We start from the raw sequence: 21460 nt of genomic DNA, 5'->3' as shown, positions 1-21460 counted from the left end.
TTTACTTGCCTTCACCAATATTAACATTTTATAACATTTGCTTCCTCTCTCTCTCTCTCCCTCTCTCTCTCTGTGTAGCATACATAGCTGGGTTTGTTGTTGTTGTTGTTGAACCACTTGAGAGTTAGTTGTAGGCATCATGAGCGTTCATCCCCAAATACTTCATCATTTATATCTTATTAAAAGGGGCATCATTCGGGGCACCTGGGTGGCTCAGTCGGTTAAGCGTCCGACTTCGGCTCAGGTCACGATCTCGCGGTATGTGAGTTCGAGCCCTGCGTCAGGCTCTGTGCTGACTGCTCAGAGCCTGGAGCCTGTTTCAGATTCTGTGTCTCCCTCTCTCACTGACCCTCCCCCATTCATGCTCTGTCTCTCTCTGTCTCAAAAATAAATAAATGTTTAAAAAAATAAAATAAAATAAAATAAAAAAGGGGCATTATGCTACATACTGCAATACTACCTTCCCACTCAGAAATGTAACATTTGTACCACACTATTATCTAATAGGCAGCTCCCATTCGAATTCCCTCAAAGTTCCCACTAAGGTTTTTTACCACCTTTTTTTTTTTTAGTTATATTTTCAAATTCCAGAACCTAATGCAAGACCATCCATTGTCTTTAGTTGTCATGTGTCTTGGGTCCTCTTTAGTTTAGAAACCAGTCCCCTTGCTCTTTTGTAGTTTTCCAGACATGAAGATTTTAGAAGGGTCCAGGCCACTTGCTTTTAAAACCCTCCATTTGGATTTTTCTGATTGTTTCCTCATGGTTAGATTCAGGTTACACGTGTGGGTAAGAGTGGCTATTGAGCTCCTGAGAGAGGGTTAGGGGCCGAACCAGAAGAGCTGTGTGATTGGCAGTCTGGTCCAGGCAAGAGAGTGCTTCCTGACCAGATGCATCTCAGTTTGGCTCCAGTGCACTGAGGGCCAAGCAGCCTGGGTGTGATTGCCAGTATAGAGCTTTGGTGTACTGATGTGACTAGGGTCAGTGGCAGAAAGCAGACCAGGGACAGCTCTTTGGAACAGCTATCATGGACTCATAAGAGCACAGCAAGAGGCTAAGAAGGGCAGTCGGGGCCAGGCCAGAGAGCAGCAGCACCCCTGAAGTGCACCCATCTTCCCTGTGGTTCCAGTAATACTGGAGACTGGTGTCCTTCTGGGTGGAAGTTTTTACGATACTCTTCCTGATTAACCAATAGAGTAGCAGTCCAATAGTCAGGTGAATGTTGGGGTTTACCATTTGGAGAGGAGGAGGATACTGCTTAGGATGGGGAAATGAATGAGTACCTGGAAGAAACTATCATGCTTTTCATTTTTCTGAGAGAAGTAGAGGCCATTGTGGCAGGGGGTGAAAGAGAGGGACAGAAATGTATTCTAATCGGACATCTTATGCAAACTTATTTCTAGTAGAATTTTTATCACTAGAGGTTCATGATAAAACAGGAAAGGCACTCTTGTATTTCCTTCTAATGGTGATATTTCCTGTTTCATTGATCATTTCCGTTGATATTTCCATTGATCGTTTTGAGAATGTATGTAAAGCAAAGAACACTTCCTTCTGTGCCCACCATTGAGACGCTAGGTCATCTGTCTGCCCTGCTCCCTTCTGACTTTGCCCTGATTAAGCTCTGTGAGCATTCATTGCTTCCGGGTAGGGAAGGAGATAAAAGTGGAAACTATTGTTTTTTGACAAATACGTTTCCTTTGCTGTGCAAAACCGTTTTATTTTGGTGTAGTCTCAATAGTTTATTTTTGCTTCTGTTTCCCTTGCGTGAAGAGACATATCCATAAATACATTGCTAGGGCCCATATCCAAGAGGTTACTGCTTATGTTTTCTTTCAGGAATTTTATGGTTTCAGGTCTCACATTTAGGTCTTTAATCCATTTTGAGTTAATTTTGTATATGGTGAAACAAAGTGGTCGAGTTTCATTCTTTTGCATGTAGTTGTCCAGTTTTTCCAACACCATTTATGGAAGAGACTATCTTTCCCCATTGTATATTCTTGCTTCCGTTATTATAGATCAATTGACTATATACGTGTGGGTTTATTTCTTGACTCTCTATCCTGTTCCATTGATCTATGTGTCTGTTTATGGGCCAGTACCATATGGTTTTGATTACTATACCTTGGATCTGTGATTATGATACCCCCAGCCTTGTTCTTCTTTTTTCAAGATTGTTTTGGCAACTCAGGGTCTTCTGTGGTTTCATATAAACAAAAAAGCAACATACTGAATGGGAGAAGATATTTGCAAATGATATATTAGATAAGGGGTTAATATCCAAAATATATAAAGAACTTATACAACTCAACACCAAAAAAACCCAAGGAAGCCAATTAAAAATAGGCAGAGAATCAAATGGACATTTTTCCAAAGAAGACATACAAATGCAACAGATATATGAAAAGATGCTCAACATCACCAATTACGAGTACAGTGCAAATCAAAACCACAATGAGATATCACCTTGTTCCAGCCAGAATGGCTAGTATCAAAAAGACAAGCGATATCAAGTGTTGCCAAGGATGTGGAGAAAAAGGAACCCTTGTGCACTGTTGGTGAGAATGTAAATTGGTGTAACCACTGTGGAAAACAGCATAGAAATGCGTCAAAAAATTAAAGATAGAAATGCCTCCATATGATCCAGTAATTCCACTACTGAATATTTACCCGAAGAAAACAAAAACCTAATTTGAAAAGATATATGCACCCCTGTTTATTACAGCATCATTTATAATAGCCATGATATGGAAGCAACCCAAGTGTCCATCAAATAAATGAATGAATAAAGAAGATGTGATATACATACATACATATATATCTATTTTATATATATATAATAGAATCATATCAGCCATAAAAACAATGGGATCTTGCCATTTGCAATAGCATGGGGGAGCTAGAGGGTATTATTATGCTAAGTGAAATCAGTCAGGCAAAGAAAGACAAATACTGTAGGGTTTCACTTGCATGTGCAATCTAAAAGACAAAGCAAATGAACAAACAAATAAAATGACAGAAACAGGCTCATAAATACAGAGAACAAACTAGGGGTTACCAGAGGGGAGGAAAGTAAGGGGATGGGTGAAATAGGTGATGGGGATTAAGAGGTGCAAACCTCCAGTCATAAAATAAGTAAGTCATGCAGATGGGAAAAAAAGGTAGGAACTAAGCTTGCCCGGGAACAAAGAGGAGGTGATGTTTCCTGTTTTGTGGAGCTGGTCCCCTCTAGGAGCACTAGGGTGAGGCAGATCCAGGCTTGGTTTCAGGATTGCAGAGCCTTTTGATCTTAAAGCAGCCCTTTGATCCTGGACAGGATTCAGGCCTGGGGGTATGTAGCTGGTGCTTTGTATAATCGTTGGCTCTTTCCTAAAACCAAATCCTACCCTGGAGCCATTAAAATTGTGAACAAAATGTTTCAGAGCAGGACAATTATTTTTATTAAATTTATTTATTTATTTTTACGAAGCAACAATGCCTTCCATGTGCAAAGCATTTTACCCTTTACAAAACATTTTCACAAATTATGTTTGGCCTTTACATCGGCTTCACAATATAGGGAAAAGGAGGAAGCAGCCCACCCTGGGATCCAGGTCTTCTGTTAGGGTTTTCAGCCCAGGGCTCAATCCTCTTCCTCTTGCTTCCTCCTCTCAGCAGGTGGGTACCATTTAAGTTTGCTAAGAAAGTGGACTCTTCCACCTTTTACCCCTCAGCCTCCGTGAGTTCCTTCTTCTACCTGGTTCCAGGTGTGCAGGGAGAGAAGACCCAGTTGCAACCAGAGAAAGCCCGGGGGGCGCCTTGAGCAGCTGTTGACCCAGAGAGGGAAGACACGTCTGAGGTTTCCCCTTTTGTGAAAACACAAGTTCTCATGTGGTGTGGGGAAGATGTTTTCTCATGAGACCAGTTGGGAGGAATAAGCGTGCTCTGTGGGATTTATTTTCTCTGACCAGGAGAAAATTGACCTGCGTTAAGATGAACTTGTGCATGGCCCCTGAGTCTGGGAGGATGGATTTCAGGTCAGCGGGCTGTAGACATCAGCTGCCACTTTTCTGTGGGATGTGTGTGTGTGTGTGTGTGTGTGCGGCAGCTGTTAGATGGTGGCATTCTAAGTGATCCTCCACGTGTCATAGCACATTCTGTGTGTCCCTAACAGGAAAGGCATCATCATGGATGACAGCCTCCACCTTCAATTTGCAGCTAACTTTGGGCTGCCTTCATCACTTATAAGAGAGGTAGCTTCCACTGAAGCATTTGTGAAATCCTTGGAATGGAAGGTTGGTGAGGGAGGAGGCTTCCCAAAGCTCTATGGCAGGATCCTTCGGAGGATACACCAGGATCTTACCACAGTGACGTGAAGCCCTGTGGCTGATGGCTGAGAATGACACCCCTCTTAGCTCTCCTCCTCTGGGAAGCTGAATCAAACATCATTGTCTACGCACATGTTTATATGTTCCTGCAGGATGTTCTGGAGTCTAGCCATTATAACCTGTCACCCATGAAGCTTTGTGCCCACGCCTGGAGGCAGAAAGCATATGAAATTGTACACTGCAGAAAAAACAAAGCACCAAATCTCGGAGGCAAACTTTTCTCAGGTTTAAAAGGAGATTAAGAAATCTAGAAAATTCAGATGTTAATATGATAGAACCCAAATAACCAGCCAATTCAGTAAAAAATAAAATAAAGTGCATCCAGCTTCCTGGCAGCATTATTCACAATAGCCAAAAAGTGGCAGCAACCTAAATGTCGATCCATGGACGGACTGATGAGCAACATGTAATGTATACATACAATGGATTATTCAGTCATAGAAAGGAAGGAAAACCAGGTCTATACCCAGCATGGATGAACTTTGAGGACATTATGTTAACTGGAATAAGCCAATCACAAAGGGTCAAATTTTGTATGAATCCACTGTATGAGGCATCTAGGGAAGTCGAATTCATAGACAGAAAGTAGAACGGTGGTTTCCATTGGTTAGGGAGACAGGGAAATGGGATGTTATTGTTTCATGAGTAAAAAGTTTGTTTTTCAAGATGGAAAAGTTCTAGAAAGTGTCTGTACAGCAATGTGAAAATACTTACCACTACCTAACTGTACACTTAAAAATATTTAAGAGGATCAATGATATGTTATGTGTATTTTACCACAGCTAAATAACAACAACAAACAAATGAAAAGTTACAAGGCAAGACAAGCCAGTTGTAAAACAACTAATGGGTTCACAGAGCTTTGGTAACTGTGGCCACCTGGGGAGCGGGGTCAGAGGAGGTGATCTCAGCTGGGAGAGAAGCTTCCCTGGGGAGGACTTGTTGAGGAGAGAGGTGGGTCATCCCCTCTGCCCTTTGCCTTCTTGGGATTTCTTCTCTTTGCTGGCAACTTCTGGAGGAAAGCTCACTGTGAAAGTACTGATCCCTGTCTTTTACTCTAAATACTGACACTCTCCTGGGCAGGGACCTACTGTCTCTTCAAGATTTCTGGTGACTGGAGTGATTTATCTTTCATTGGGCATAAAGGGTGATCAGATTGGTTGACTGCTGCCAGGATTGGTGGTTCATCTAATCAAATGTTTCTCAAAGAGGAATCCACACGTTCTGTATGCAAACATAACTCATAGTCATCTAACCTTTATAATATGAAAACAATTTAAAATTATGCAGTTAATCATTGGAACAACTGGATGATGAACTCATCACTAGCACGCTGGTTTAATTTCAGTACTCACAGTTATGACTGAAGTCACTCCAGTGAAGGGCAAATCTCATCGCAAAACTTTGTGTGAATGGAGGTATAGCACCAAATTGAACTGAGGAAAGTGATGGGAGTATTGAGTCATCCTGTGGCACAGGGTGTCACAGGCATGCCACACTCAAAAATGCCAGCATCGTATTTATGCTGTGAAGTAATGTCAACAAGACACTGTTATTGGTGCCATTCATTTAATATGGCTAATTAGAGTTTTATCGACCTTTGAGGTATTGTTTCCATTATATTCGTAAGCTTGTGATGCTTTGCAAGTTATACTGGAGCTACGATATCCACATAATAATGGTATATTTTTAAATAGCAGTATAATAAGTTTAAGACCTAGAGGGACATCTTTAATTCTGGACTCTATGAGGTCAATATAATGACTTTTGAGAATGGGTGAACTTACATTTAGGAAGTCTACCCATTACCATCAACATAAACACATAAAAATCCACAGATTGGATTTGGACTTTGTAGCCTCTTCTCTCAGGTTCAGGTGACCTCTGGGTTTCACACTCTTCTCGCCCTCTCTTGTCAGTGCTCGGCTGGCTGCTTCGTTTGTTCAGGATGTTGGTTTTATGTACAGAAACTTCTAGGCTGAATATCAGCAAATGCTCAGATTTCATTTTAAACACAATTCTGATCAAGCAGTCTCTATGGAGTTTGGTTTCCCTAGAAAACATTCCGCAAACTGCTTTGTCATTGTGCTTGTTACCCAAGGCTTGCTTTGTGGTTCTACTTGCGTTCACAGCTCTTTGTGTCTAACCACACGTGGTGCCCTCCATTTGCCTTTCCCCTCCAGATTTGGATCTTACCCAAGCACCAGAAGGGCCCCTGGAGCTCTGTGGGCAGGATTCCCACTTGGGGTGGACTTGGCACCCAGACACTTTCTTGGAGAAACCATTAATGTTTCTGCTGTGAACAGGAGTTAGGGGTGATTTCTGGTCACCTTTCCATGACCTGCATTGGTGGTATCTCACCTCCATGCTATTGGGTCATTTGGCAAATATTTTCTAGATGCCTTCTGTACGACATCACTGTTCCAGGTTTTGTCGATACCAAGATGAATAAAATGTAGTATTTACCCTTCATGAGCTTGTGGTCTCATGGGGGGTGCCATCTGCATTGAAATAGGTTGCAGCGTCTTGTGACAACCACCCTGTCATGTAATACAGGTATGCAAGTAGGACAGTCCTCCAGAGGTGAAGAGGAGGAGCCCACTAACTATCAGGGAAGGTCAGGAGAGACATCCTGAAGAGTGTGACATTTGCACCCCTCTTGAAGGATGAATGAGAGCTGTTTTGGTGGGAAATGGGGGTGGGTAGGCATTCAAGGTAGAGAGGAGCTGGTGCAAAAGCTCAAAGGGACAGAACTGCATGGAGTTTGGGTGGCAATGTAAATTGTTTGGGATGGTTGGAGTATAGGTTTTGGTGTGTGTAAATGTGTACAGTGGGCGGGAGAGGGTGGTGGATGCTCACACTAGAGGGAAGCAGACAACTTGGCCTCCAGGTTGAGCCAAGGTAACTATCACCACTCCTTCCTTGGGCCACTATGTTTTCTCTTTCCTCCCTCCCTCTTTTCTTTTCTTTTCTTTCTTTCTTTCTTTCTTTCTTTCTTTCTTTCTTTCTTTCAACAGCTTTATAATTCACATGACATACAATTCACCTATTTGAAATGCACAATTTTTTAGTATATTCACAGAGCTGCATAACCATCACCACAATTAATTTTAGCACATATTCACTACCTCAAGAAGAAACTCCGTACCCTTTAGCTATCATACCCCAATCTCCCTCCTCCCTCACACCTCAGCCCTAATCACCAGTAATCTACTTTCTGCCTCTATGGATTTGCTTACTCTGAACATTTCATATAGAAGGAATCATACAGTGTGGGACCTCTTGTGACTGGTTTCTTTCACTGAGCATGGTATATTTTCTTTATATTTTGCTGCAGAATAGGCAGCAATTCCATTCTCCCTAAACTTGCAGAGGGATAGTGACTTTGTGGGAGTGAAAAAGGAAAAAAGAAAACAGTGATGGGGAGTATTTGGGGATCTGAAAGGGCAAAGCTACAAAGGCATAAACTTTCATTTAAGACATTTTCTTTCTAAGACCATGGCTCTCCAGCTGTAAATATTTCTCTTACAAAAGGCTGCCTCTTGTCTTGAGCAATGGATAGTTTATCTGGAGCCCCATGGTCTAAGTTTGTCTTGGTATGCTGGTTGGTAGAGATAATCCCTCTCTTACCCATAGTGTGTTGCCATTGCCCCCATGAAAACACCAGTGAATTTGCCATCAACGCTACTTGCTTTTAATGAGCCTTCTGCCTGATGGAGGCTAGACATAAAAGTGCCTCTCCTCCAAAACAAACTTGATGAACTGGTAGGTGGCATAGGTTGTACCGGAACTATTTTCATTAGTGTGGTAAAAATCACATTTGCAAACTCAACACGGCAGTCCTTGTCTATTTCTTATGTCACTGTGCAGAGTTGCTGAGTTCTGAAAAGGTCTGCTTTCTTTCTCTGTGAGCCTTGCTGGCCCATTTTCAAAGACCACATCAGCCAGTGTGAACAGCCCTGGGTCCTTTCCACGCAGCTGTCTCAGGGTTTTATAGACCTTCAACTGGACTCTTATGAAGACTGGCTGTCACTTGGGTTGCAGTCCAGCGATTCCCCCTCTTCTACGTGAAGATTTGATTTTAAATCAGTTTGGGAAATGGCATGGTTAGCCTGAATCATCTTAGGATTCAACGCTAAAATAGAATGGAATATGCAGTGGTTGACTCATCCTACTGTAGTTAAACTACCTGTCACTTAATACTACGTGACTTTAAGGATTGTTTTAGTCAGTAGCTTTATAAGGTACAAAATGCCAGAGAGCTTCCTCCATCTTGTTCTTTTCTCTAGTCATGTGCGTCATTGTTACACCTCTACCGAATAGGGTATTTTAAAAGCCTATTGTGTATAACCCTGCTTTTTCTTTCTGTTTCTTTCCCCCTTCCTGACTGTCTCTGTCTCTGTCATGCTTATGTTTGCCAAAATATGATGATAAATGTTGCCTTAGCATTTTAATTAGGAAGATTTGGGGATGTGGCTTAAGGTCGTCCGTTCTTTAAAATGTGCAAAATGAGAATGGGAAATGGGAGAGGGCAGTCTAGGACAGCAGGTAGAGGGCATGCTCCATGCTCATAAAAGTCCCAGGCTAGTGAAATGAAGCTTCTTCTACCTGAAGTTAATGTGCCTAATCATAACAGCTGTGATCCAAAATCTGCTCTGGGAATTGACATCTTCTAAGAGTTGACTCAACCTTGTGAGCCTAGAATATTAGGGCTAAGAATGTGGGCAGCAGCACACTTATCCTCTCTATTAATGATCTCCGAACCTCTGACCAGTCTGGTGTGGTGGGAAAATACAGGTTTTATAGTCAGTGGATCTAGGTTGGAGTTTGGGGCTTAGCCATTTACCAGCTGTATAATGTTTGGCAAGTTGTTCAGTATCTCTGATCTGCAATTCACATTTTTTTTTTTTTTTGTAAAAGAAAAATGATAATACTTATGTCAAGGAGGATATTGTGAAGATGAAGTATGCATTGAACCTTGCAGGTATGGGGAATTTCAGATTCAAGATTTGTTTCTGTCCTTATATGGGACTGTGTTATGTGATCCATTTGAGAATACCTGGCCAGACGTTTAGCTGGATTGTTTGCTTTATCCACTTTGTTCATTTATTCTTTCACAGATTCATTTGCTCGTCCACTCAATGCTGACCCCTAAGTGTGTGACACTGGGCAGATGTTGGGGATACAACCATGCCCTGCACCTGCCAGTGTCGTGGAGATCAGACCACAAATGACAATTACACTCTGGTGTGGATAAGCACTGTGCTAGGGAAAGTCCCTAGTGCTCTGGAAGTATTTGGAGTGTCAGTTAACCTAGCTGGGGGAGGGTCCAGGAAAGCAGAGACCTCAAGAATGAAAAGGAGAGAGCCAGGTGAAGGTGAGGCAGAGAGCATAGAATGACATACAGTGGGCAAGGGGAATGGGGATAATGTGGCTCTTATAAATAGATATTTTGGTATGTCTGCCGTGTCGAGTATGAGAGGAAATGTAGAGATAGGTACAGAGGTATGGAGAGAACCTAAGCTTCCTGTGCCCAGGACTGCCTCCCTGTTGGGAGTTCTGTCCCTCAGATGTTGATACAATGGATGCTGTCATCACCAAAGACAGGGTGCTAGGGCATGCCTCACATTCAGAGTTAGAACTTGAACTACATTTCCCCACAGAAACAGTGTGTTAAATGGTAATTCTATGTAGTTAAGACACTGTTATTAATGACACCGTCGAATGCATCTTAAATAAGTAAAATATAGAAAAGTAAGGGGAAACAGGTTCTGTTTTCATGCCAGTCCTTTGGGATGCAGAGCACTGTGCTTCTTGCTCTGGCCATCTGAGCCCACGTCAGATCCATGGGCTGGCTCTGCTTGGCCCAGTATGTTTGGATATGAATGTCTGGTCCGGTGAGAGTTTCTCCCATGTTTCTACGGTTCCACCACTCCCTGCTGGTTCACATCTGGCCTACTTCTTCACACGGATGTTACCTAAGTTGGCCGCTGGAGACAATGCTCTTGGGGACCCTTTCCCTAGGCAGCAGAGGTGAGAAATAGTATCATCATTTCCACCTGATTCATCGTCAGCTTGGTTTTAGTCTGCATACAAGGTCAAGCATGATAGATGAGGTAGAGTTTGGAGATGCCTTCTCACTTCGCACCAAATGCTCTCTTTCCTTTTCTCTTCCTCCAGTTCTTTTTCCTGTCTCTCATCTTGTCCTGCCAACACCTTTCTAGCTCAGTTAAATTCAATTCGGCAAAGGCATATGAGACATGGACCACGTGCCTGGCGCTTAGCGTGCAGGGGTAAACGAAGCACAGTGGTTACCCTGAAGGAGTTTGCAATTTGGCAGGAGCAGGTGGAGGACAGACCAGAAAAGGGTCCAGCTCTGTAAGGTGGGGTGTTAGCCCTACTGGGGCGGAGTCTACAGGAGTGTGGAGGAGGAGTACCTGAGCCACCCTGGAGACAGGAAGAGGCCTTGATGGACCAACAGGAATTAGCTATACAAATGTGCGTGCGCTCTAGGTGTAGAGTAAGTAAGACACGAGCCGAGGGTCAGACACGTAGCATGGTGCGCTGAGGATACTGCAGGAGTGAGCCAAAGGCTGGGGGCAGAAAGGGGAGGGAGTGCAAGCCCGGAGAGCTGAGGGTGGGATGCCAGCTCCTGCCTTTCCTGTCTCTCCCCAGTTGGCTGAGCTGGGCACTGACTTCTGCCCTATGGGAAGTCTGTATTTTTCAAACGTTTCCTTAGAGTCAAGAGTCCCAGGAGAGTAGAGGGGTGAGCCTACACTGGCAGGAAAAGTGGATTAAAAGCAGGCCAAACCCAAAATAGCTCCCAGGGGTTGACCAGATGAAAATTAGATTGCTGCTCTGTGTGGGTGTAACCCTGGGGAGGCCGGCCAAACGGTGAGAAGGGAATGATCCCTTCTGGGGAGTTTAGCGGAAAATGTTGCGGCCTGGATCCGAGCTCAGCAAAGGTTACAAAACAGCATTTCCTAACATAGCCACGTCTTTAAAAAGTTTCAAAATGCAAAGGATTTTTTGAGTGCCAGTAGGAATAAAAACTTACTTTGTTAATAGATATCTACCAAGAGGATCACTGACCCTGCTGTTTAAAACATTAACACCTGGCCTTTTGGGGGAAGTAACAATCTGGAGGCAGCTTTCTACTCTTTGTTCCCGCGCTGGGAAGAATCCTGCCATCCTCCTTAGCTTTCTGTCACCAGGCATGTGTTGTCCCATTAGGAAGATGAGCCCGGCCTTAGAAAGGGGCTGGTCTGAGGTCTTGTTCTTCTGCATCTGTCTCTGGTCTTTTCCTGCAAAGCCACCTGCTGAAGAAGACCGAGGGCCAGGGCGCTGCGTAAACAACGTATTATGCCTACACCATTTTGGCTTTCTTTTGTCACTGTGTTGTTTGGAATGCTGCGTTCAGGGAACTGGTGATGCCAGCCTTTCAGAAGGCCCTGGGCTGCCCAGCATCCCCGCGGGCACCCCGGAGGCAGGCGGGGCTGATGTCCTCAACTGAAAGCTGCAGGAAATAACAGCTTCAGTGTGAGCACCCCCCTCATCCTTGTGTGGGGGATAGGCTTTGGGAAGGGAGATTAGACTTCGAGTAAACAGGACAGAATTTCACAAGCTTCTTGGAAATGCCAGGACCTGACACTTGTCATCTGCTTCTAAATTTGCCCTTTTCATTTTCCTTGCATGGGATCTCATGGCAACTGTGGCATGCATTCCAGGATGAATTTAGACAAACAACTTGGCTGCTGAGGATTTTTACCTGTTATGGCTCCAAGAAATATCAAGTGTTATAAGCATGACTCAGGACAATTTCAATTAAAGTGTTAAGAATAGAAAGGATCAGTAGTCTAGCCGATCACTTTCCTCTCCTGCCCTTATTATTTTCATTAGTCTCAATAAACCACTGGAGGTAAGTTTTTGTCCTTTTGTTGTATGTCAGCTAATTCCTGTGTTTGGGTAACACCAGGAGAGCTTCAGTATCACCTCCACCCACTTCCCAGGCAAGAAGAATGCATTTCCTTCACCTTGAATATGCAGAGCACCCGTGCATGCTATTATCACAGCACTAATGGCTGATAGCATACTATTTGTTCTCCAGTCTGTCTCCCCCGCTGGTCCTGGAACCCCCCTAGTGGTCATCTCTCATTGGCTTTTGTATCCTCAAAATGAGCACAATGCCTGGTACAGAGTAGACACATATTTGACATCAAGCACTCATCCTGATTCTGGGGGATGATGTTTTTGGCTGCCAACTGGCAAAGGAATAGAGCCAAAGGCTCACGGAAAGGCAGCTAGGAGGTAGCAGAAGGAGGAAAGGATAAGAAGACCAAAGATCCTTCTTTGGTTTACTGGCTATGTCTATCACCCTGAGCAAATCCCCAATTTGACACTTCGTTGCCCGTGAAGTGATAATACTGCTTTCCTAGATTTGGTGGAGAGGAGTAAATGATGTAATAGCTATGCAAATGCTTTCTCAACTGTGATGAGTTTTATGCAAGAGAGGCATCATCATTGGGGGAAGGAAGCATCTCTCCAGCCACAAGTTGGGACTGCCACGTTTTTGCGTCATTCTCTCCCATTCTATCTGAGTGACCTTGGGACCAAGAGACCCATTTGGTTCTTGGTATGCCCCTGGTAGGTCAGAAAGCCCCAACAGGTACTGAGATTGAATTTTGGAATCATTGTGCAGAGTTGGAGTGAATATAAATGACAGCCTGTCGTGGATGTCTCCTCGATAAGGAAGCTGTTTTGTGGCACTGTGAGGATCAAAAGAGATAATGCGTATGAATCTGGTTTGGAGATTATTAAGGTCTATGAACTGGAGCCATGAGATTGTTAGATCAGGAGGATGGGCTCTCATCGAGGCCTCACTTTGGCTTGTGTCCCCTGCTGGCCTCCTCCCGGTCCCTGTGTGCCCACCGCCGGTTCTGGCAACAGGGACAGGGCGTGGGCTCAGTGTCGTGGCAGGATGCAAGAGCCCCTCCAGCTCTGATGGCTGGCATCTGTGGCCCTGCCCTTCCTGTGCAATAACCCGGATGGGTGGGGTTCTTGGCAGTCTGCCATGAAGATGGCACGTGGAGGGCCACAGAAGCTGCCTGTGCTGAAAATCCCACATTTTGGGGAGCTGCATCTGGGTGTACAAACAGACACATACGTTTCTGGTATATCTGCCCCCAAACTGGGTATCGGTAATGTTTGTCACTCTTTAAAGAACAAGACCAGCCTTTTCTGCTGGCCAGACACCATAAACAGTTAGGATTCTTGCCTGTGCACTGAAAATAAAGCACTTCAAAGCATGATTAACAGAACCTTAATAACCAGAGTCCTCAGTTCACCAGAATTATGTGGCTGCATTTAGTATTCGTGAGAACGATTAGTAAGCAACACACAAAGCTTGTGTGTCAAGATAATGTATTAAGATAATAACTTGTGCTTTGTTTGGGCTGCGATAGAAGAATGCAGTTGAAGGAGACACTGTTATGCGTCACTTATTTTATCCCAGCTTTCTTGTTCTGAGAAAGTAGACAGGTTATTTAGGGTTGCTGGACGATGAACTCCTGAGGCAGCAGAGAGAGGAGGAGGATCTTTGGGGGGGGGTGTGCAACTGACAGTTGAGAGGGAGGGGGAGCTATCCTGAGACTGGGGAGCTGGCGGAGGTGGGCGAGCCAGCTGAGTCATGGCGCCCTCACTTCCTCTCTGTCCGTACCCCAGGTTAGCGGTGAGGCCTAGGGCAGGAATGGTTGTGTAGAGTTCTCAGGGTGCTTGAGGCCAGGAAATGGGGACCTCGGCCCCAGTGATAATTGGCTTCTTCTGCCCCTGGCATGGGCTAGGAAATACCAGGAACTAGGACTTCAAGAGACCCATTTGGTTCTTGGTATGCCCCTGGTAGGTCAGAAAGCCCCAACAGGTACTGAGATTGAATTTAGGAATCATTGTGCAGAGCTGGAGTGAATATAAATAAACAAATGTGATATTTCTTTCATATATATATATATATATATATATATATATATGATTTATTGTCAAATTGGTTTCCATACAACACCCAGTGCTCATCCCAACAGGTGCCCTCCTCAATGCCCATCACCCACTTTCCCCTCTCCCCCACCCCCCATCAACCCTCAGTTTGTTCTCAGTACTTAAGAGTCTCTTATGGTTGCCTCCCTCCCTCTCTGTAACTCCCCCCCCCCCCCCCCCCCGGTCTTCTGTTAAGTTTCTCAGAATCCACATATGAATGAAAACATATGGTATCTGTCTTTCTCTGCCTGACTTATTTCACTTAGCATAGTACCTTCCACTTCCATCCATGTTACTACAAACGGCCAGATTTCATTCTCTCTCATTGCCAAGTAGTATTCCATTGTATATGTAAACCACATCTTCTTTATCCATTAGGCAGTTGATGGGCATTTAGGCTCTTTCCATCATTTGGCTATTGTTGAAAGTGCTGCTATAAACATTGGGGTACAAGTGCCCCTATGCAATTGTGATATTTCTTGGAAAGCTGAATTTAACTTTGCAAACTCACTCTCACCTGGATAACGGTATTTATTTTAGAGATGCAATTTCCAGGGGGCTCTGTGAGGGCAATTGATGTCTTCTTGTTTCTAGCATCTACGTCTCCAGGACCACAGATGCTTGGATAGGTGGGGATGGAGCAAGAAGAAAGCTGACGGCCAAGTTTCAGAACTCACGGTGGTGCGATGTGAAGGAGACCGTGGTCTCAGTCCTCGGCCAAGGACTGGTTGTCTTCCCCCCAGGAGCCCCTGAAACCCCTAGGTTGTGACAGTGGCAAACCAGGTAACCTGGTATGGAGCTAACACTTGTCACCTGCCACACACCAACTCATTTAATCCTCACAACAGCCTTGAGAGGTGGGTACCGTTATTATTCTCCTATTTTACAGATAAAGAAACTGAGACCCAGAGATGCTTAAGATCGCATAGTCAGTAAAGGGCAAAGCCAGGAGTGAAGCAAGCACTCTGGCTTCAGAGCTCATGCCCTTCACAACTTTGCTCTTCTCCCAGTTATTCCTGACTTGTAATGGATGGGCCGGGATGTTGTTACCAGACAGTGCTCGTGGGTGCTCAGGATGCTAATGCAAGCAAGACTCTAAATCATCAAGAAAAGGTCGAATGTGCATATTCTTTATGGCTACTCAGATGTAAGATATTTTTATTTTTGTGTTTCTATTTTTTAGGACAAATGTTTAGAATACTGAAACAAAAAGGGATTTCTGGGTCACCCTTGGTTGTTTCACTTTGGAAATACGAAGCGATTCTCTCCCTAGCACATTTTGGTTCATCTGGATTTGACTTCAACAAAGAACTTTCAGTAACTGAGGCCGTGCTGAAGCACATTTTGCCTGCGCCCCTCCATCACCAAACCGAATCTGGTGTGGTCTGTGTGGCTCTTCTCAGAAACATTGAAATATGAAAAGTGGCACAGGAATCTTAGGATGAAATCACAACAACAGTGTATTTGCTTTCTGGCAAGAACACTGAATTCTGGCAGAGTGTAGGGGCCAAACACAGAGTGCATGGTTTTGTCTGGACCATTCCATTTAAATGAAATTTGACTAGGGATTTGGAGAACATTATTACTACCTTGGGGAATTCCTGTGTGGATGTAAATAGAGCTTAGTATTTGTTTATAGGTAAATACTCAAAAGGTCATAATAGGTGAAGATTCAGAGGGTATAGCAACAATAGCTTTTTTTGTTGTTGTTTTTCTTAAACAAGGGTTTTATATTGTGTTTGGGTACTTTCCATGTAGCCCTACGTTCTGGATTTAAAAATGACATTTCTCATGGTACTTTCAACCCATGGTTATATGGCAGAAGGGTCATATAAAAATAGATGCCTTTATAGTCTTTGTGGGTTTTAATTTTATCCTAAGAGAGAGAGAGAGTAACAGCCAAGTGACTGACGAGAAGTTTCCTTTGTTAGAAGTCTGAGACCAGCGCATTTCTCCTCCCTCCGTGGGGGCTGTCACAGGGCTGTCTGCCTCCATAACAACAGGTGTCAACGATGCACAAGTCATTGAGAGAAACCACGTGGGTGTCCTCTGACAGCGTTTTACCCTTAGTCACTTGCTATGGCCTTTCATTTCTGATCCGCCTTTCCCTTTGGACTTGGGTTTCTGACTTATTACTGCAAAGCCGTCTGTCTGTCTATCCACCTATCCATCCAGCCATCCATTTGTCCATTCATTCTGCTTTTCGTGTATTATCCATTACCTGGCTTCTCTGTGACAGGCCTTTCTTAGTGCCCCAGATGACTCTGCTCTCCTGGGGGGAAGTGCAAGCTCCCAGGGTCCCCTTCCCTCACCATGCATGCAGGGGAATGGAGGGCACTGTGAGGCCACCTCAGGCTTATTTTCCCAGGCCCCTCCTGTTGCCATTGGAGTCCATGGTCTGCAGTTCCCATCCAGCACCTCCAGACAGGGTTCTGAACCCACAGGGTTGGAGTAAGAGAAGAGGGAGGGGAGGTTATGGGAGAGGGAGGCCACAGTCCTAACTTGGCTCCTCTTCTTCCTGTGGGGTAGGAATCACCTTCATATCGCTCCCTACCTTCTCTCAGGCCTTGATACAGATGGCCAGCTGAAAGAACTTTGGGGTCTTTCCGTTAAAAAAAAAAAAAAAAAGATAAAAGCTTTGGGAGTCCTGATAAAATGTTTTCTCTTAACAGTCTTATAAAGTCTATTGCCTTTAGAGTGAAATACAATTTGGAATCCACATCAAGAACAATGGTGTTTTTTCTCCAGTTAGCATATCCCCTTCTTGGGGCTGTATGTGTCCATAGCACGGTGCAGTTTTAATGGCAGATGAGCTGTGGAGTAGGGGGCAACGAAGAGTCACCGGGAAAATACAGCGGGCAGTATTTCGAAGCACCCCTGGACACATGGGAACCTGTGTGAGCCCCACCCTCAAGTGGCCCCATCTTCCCTTGATGTTGCCCTGAATGGTGCTCTTTCATGTCATGTGGAAAAGCAACCTTCCCCCTTATGCTGGGTTCTGATTTATGTGGCTGTTTTGAAGATCAAAACTTGAACTAACGCTCCCGAGCTGGGAAACCCTGCCCAGGCCTCTGTGCTGGACTCAGCTGTCACACCGCATCATCTCTGTCCCACTACCCCCGGGCAATTTGGCCCTATGTCCAGAAGCAGCGGCTCCAGGGTGTCGCCATCTGTCAGACCAGTGAACTGAGGGAGCTTCTCTTCAACTTTCCCTCCCTCGTATCAAATGCAAGCACCCTCTCAAAACTTAGGCAGCTTGAGGCGCTTTTCAAGGACAATTCTTGGCCCCAGCTGTAGCTCTGACCTGCTCCTTCTGTCTGATATTTTCATGCTTTTCCCCATCACCTCGGAGGGAGGGTCTAATCATGCCATGTGGGCAGCACTTCCTAAGTTTCTCATCGTTACGGTCTGGGGACTCCAAACATTCCATGCTCTGTCTTGCCTTTATGACTTTATATATTTTATTCCTTCCTAGAATACTTTCTACTCCTACCCCTTGATTCAAGAAACATTCCCTGAACTAGCTGGGCACTTCCCCGAGTACCAAACTAGTTTAAGTGCCACTGTCCTATAAGCCTTTGCTCAGCATCAATTTCTTCTCTTGGGGGACAGCCTTGATCACTCTCTCTCCCCTTTATACCTCTTTCCCCTTTTCCTCTCAGCCCTGAATTAGGGGCTCCTCCTCTGCTCCCTCAGACCCCATCATGCACTCCTATTACAGCATTTATCATATATTCTCATTGCCTTCTCTGTCATCCCCTTTTCGGCCCTAATTAGTTCCTAAAGGGCAAAGATAGAGTCTTGCTCGTCCAGCAGACTATCTGCACGTAGAAGGCCCTCAGCAGAATTTACTAAATGTGTGCATAAATGAATGATCAGTTTTAATGTATTTTTGAAATCACTTCCTGGTGAGGGATTGACTAAGAAGATATTTCTGGAACTGGGAAAACAAACCAGAGCAATTTAGTGTGACTTTAATTTTAACCTGACCTTGAGGCTCTAAGCTGAATAAACAAAAGATGAAAAACAAAATATTGGAATTAAGAAATGGTCATTTTCTCTATGTTTCAAGTTTTAAAAATTTCATGCAGTTTTCAGAGACAGAAGAGAAAAAAAAAGAGCTGTGAATTTTATCTCGTCTCCGGGGCAACAAAATGAGTAACGTTAGAGAGAGACAGAGAGAAATTGAGACAGAGTCTCAACAAAGGGAATTCGCTGTTCCAACCAAAAGTCATTTGAAAAGAAACAAAGACTTTTCCCAAAGTAAAGGAATCAAAACCAAAATAAAAGGAAATGAGGTAGATTCCCTACACATAATCCTCTGTCGGTGAAGGTCGAGAAGGCGATGGCGAAACAATGGGAATGTTATGATTGTTCAAGCCTATTGAGACACAGCAGTGCAGCTTTTCTGACGCTTACGGCGGGGAAGAAATATCAAGTCAGAACTGTATACATAAGCCATTTCCCACAGCCTGCTGAGAAACTCGAGCAGCGGGGTGAGGTGTGTGAAGGAATACGGTGACAGGATTTCCCTGAGAAGGGCTGGCAGGGGAACAGAGCTGCTCTGATGGATTGTGATGGATTGCCCCCCTCCCCCTCGCTTCGCTCTCCTGCCTGGAGCGCTCTCATTTCGGCTCCATCAGGAGCAAATTTCAGGTCTGTTTCCGGCATGGTCGTTGCCTCCTGATGCTGGCCCTCTGAGACTCAGTCGTTGTCATGGAAACAACCATTTAGACAATTCATCTGAACAGGGCCTTGCTGAGAGGGCGAAGAGGACCCAAATCACCTCGGTGCAGGAAGGCTCTCAGTCGGGAGCCCAGTGTCATGGCTCCCGTAGCGGTCATGGCGACTGGTCACGAGGCTTCCCAGAGCGTTCTCGGTTCAATCACCATTTCTCCGTGTACTCAGAAGACATTTGTTTAACTGCTTCGTAAGTGCCCACAGTGTGTGACGTCGACAGAAATGTTTCTGGCTCCTCTGACCGTCAGGGTCCTCCCAAAGTGTCTGGCTCCCACATTGGGTCATCGGGTAGTCTACAGCCATCCATAGCAGGCCTCTCCATTTCCAGTACTTTCTGTCCCATTCTGGCATCGCTGAGTTCTTGGGCCTTCAGAGCAGTTCCATCTACAGTAGTGCCCACAACCTGGCAGTTAGACCACCAGCACCCCACGTCGTAGCAGGGAGGGGAACCCATAGGTGCAAGTCTAGTTAGGGGAAGGTATAAGGGCCGTCGGGAACAATAGCTGGCTCCGAAGGTCCGTGCGTTTTATTCCAAGTGAGTGATGTGAAGCCATTCTGAGGACCTCCTCACTAAAAACCAGTGAGACAATGCATTATGCAGAGGCAACTGGTCACAGTCAACACAGAGAATAACATCTAGTAGGACTGTGGGTTGGGGTCCTTTAGCACCCCCAAATGACACTGGAGGCAAAGAGTATTGCATATCTCAAAAGCCACTGAAGGTCTTGTTTTATTGGTGTTCAGAATGACACCCACATGTCGTCAAGAGAAGCTAAATATATATGCATATATACACACGTAGTTTTTAAATGTTTATTTTTTGAGAGAGAGAGTGAGAGAGCAGGGGAGGGGCAGAGAGAGAGGGAGACAGAGGATCTGAAGCAGGCTCTCTGCTGTCAGCAGAGAGCCCCATGTGGGGCTTGAACTCATGAACCGGAGATCATGACCTGAGCTGAAGTCAGACGCTTACCTGACTGAGCCACCCAGACACCCCTGCGCACATATGTTTTAAGAAGGTGATGTATGTAGTATATTTCAGGAAGATTTCCTACCAAACTGATGACATAAGAAAGGGAAAACATCAGCTCCATGGAAAATTAAGTTATGTGAACTACTGTGTGTGTTCTGGTGGTGTTCTATGCTACTCCAACTACTCTCTAGGAGGAGTTCCAAGCCAATGGAGTAAGGGTTCTTACACATGGATTCTGCAGAAGCTCTGCCAGATGGCGAGGGGTCCTTGCAATCACCTATTGTGGTGGTCCTTACATAATTATTGGCCTCGTCTGTGCTGAGAGCGTGGAGTGTGCTTGGGATTTTCTCTCTCTGCCCCTCCCATGATGGCTTTCTCTCTCTTTCAAAATAAATAAATACACTTAAAAACTTTTGTTTTTAATTACTGGCCTTGGAGCCCTTTCTGCAATGGAATCTTATGCAGGACCCTCCCCCTGACCCTTATGTGAAAACCCCTCCCTCTGCTAGCATGCGGGGAAGGAGCTGTAAGAATGACTGGTTTCAGGTGCAGGTAGTATCTTAGTCTGCTCGGCCGCCATAACAAAATACCACAGACTGTGTGGCTTAAACAACAGACATTTACTTTCTCACAGTTCTGGAGGCTAGAAGTCCAATATCAAGGTGCCAGCATGGATGGTCATCTTCTTGGCTTGTAGACAGCTGCTTTCTGATTGTGTCCTCACATAGAACAGAGAGAGACGGAGAGCTGTCTGGTGTGTCTTCTTACAAGGGCACTAATCCTATCATGAGGGCCCCACACTTGTAACCTCATCTAACCCTAATTAGCTCCCAAAGTTCCCATCTCCAGAAGCTATCACACTGGGGGTTAGGGTTTCAACATATGAATTTTGGTTTGACATAATTCTATCCATGACAGGTGGGAATGAGGAGGTCTAAGGAGGTCCTGTGATATGTGTGGGGTCCTATGGCTCATGTAGGCAGATGGGGGACTCACAGGTGATAATGTCTAATTCAGGGCTCCTTGCCTTTTAGCACACAGCTTCACATTTTGAGTATCTGCCATAAGATCTTGGCTTCTCAGGCTGTTTTTGTTGTTGTTGTTGTTTACTTATTTATTTTGAGAAAGAGAGAATGAGTGAGCAAGGAGGGAGAGGGAGAGAGAGAATCCCAAGCAGGCTCCCTTCTGTCAGCACAGCGCCTGATGTGGGGCTCAAACTCATGAACCGGGAGATCATGACCTGAGCCGCAACCAAGAATTGGTCACTTAACCAATTGGGCCACCCAGTGCCCCTCAGCCTCTTCTGTACTTTTGAGAATTGAGCGGGTTTAAGGAAGGCTTTCTGGAGGCTATCTTT

Source organism: Panthera onca, chromosome A1 (genome assembly GCF_046562875.1).
Source record: "Panthera onca isolate mPanOnc1 chromosome A1, mPanOnc1 haplotype 2, whole genome shotgun sequence".
NCBI classification, from domain to species: domain Eukaryota; kingdom Metazoa; phylum Chordata; class Mammalia; order Carnivora; family Felidae; genus Panthera; species Panthera onca.
This window is presented reverse-complemented; position numbering follows the sequence as displayed.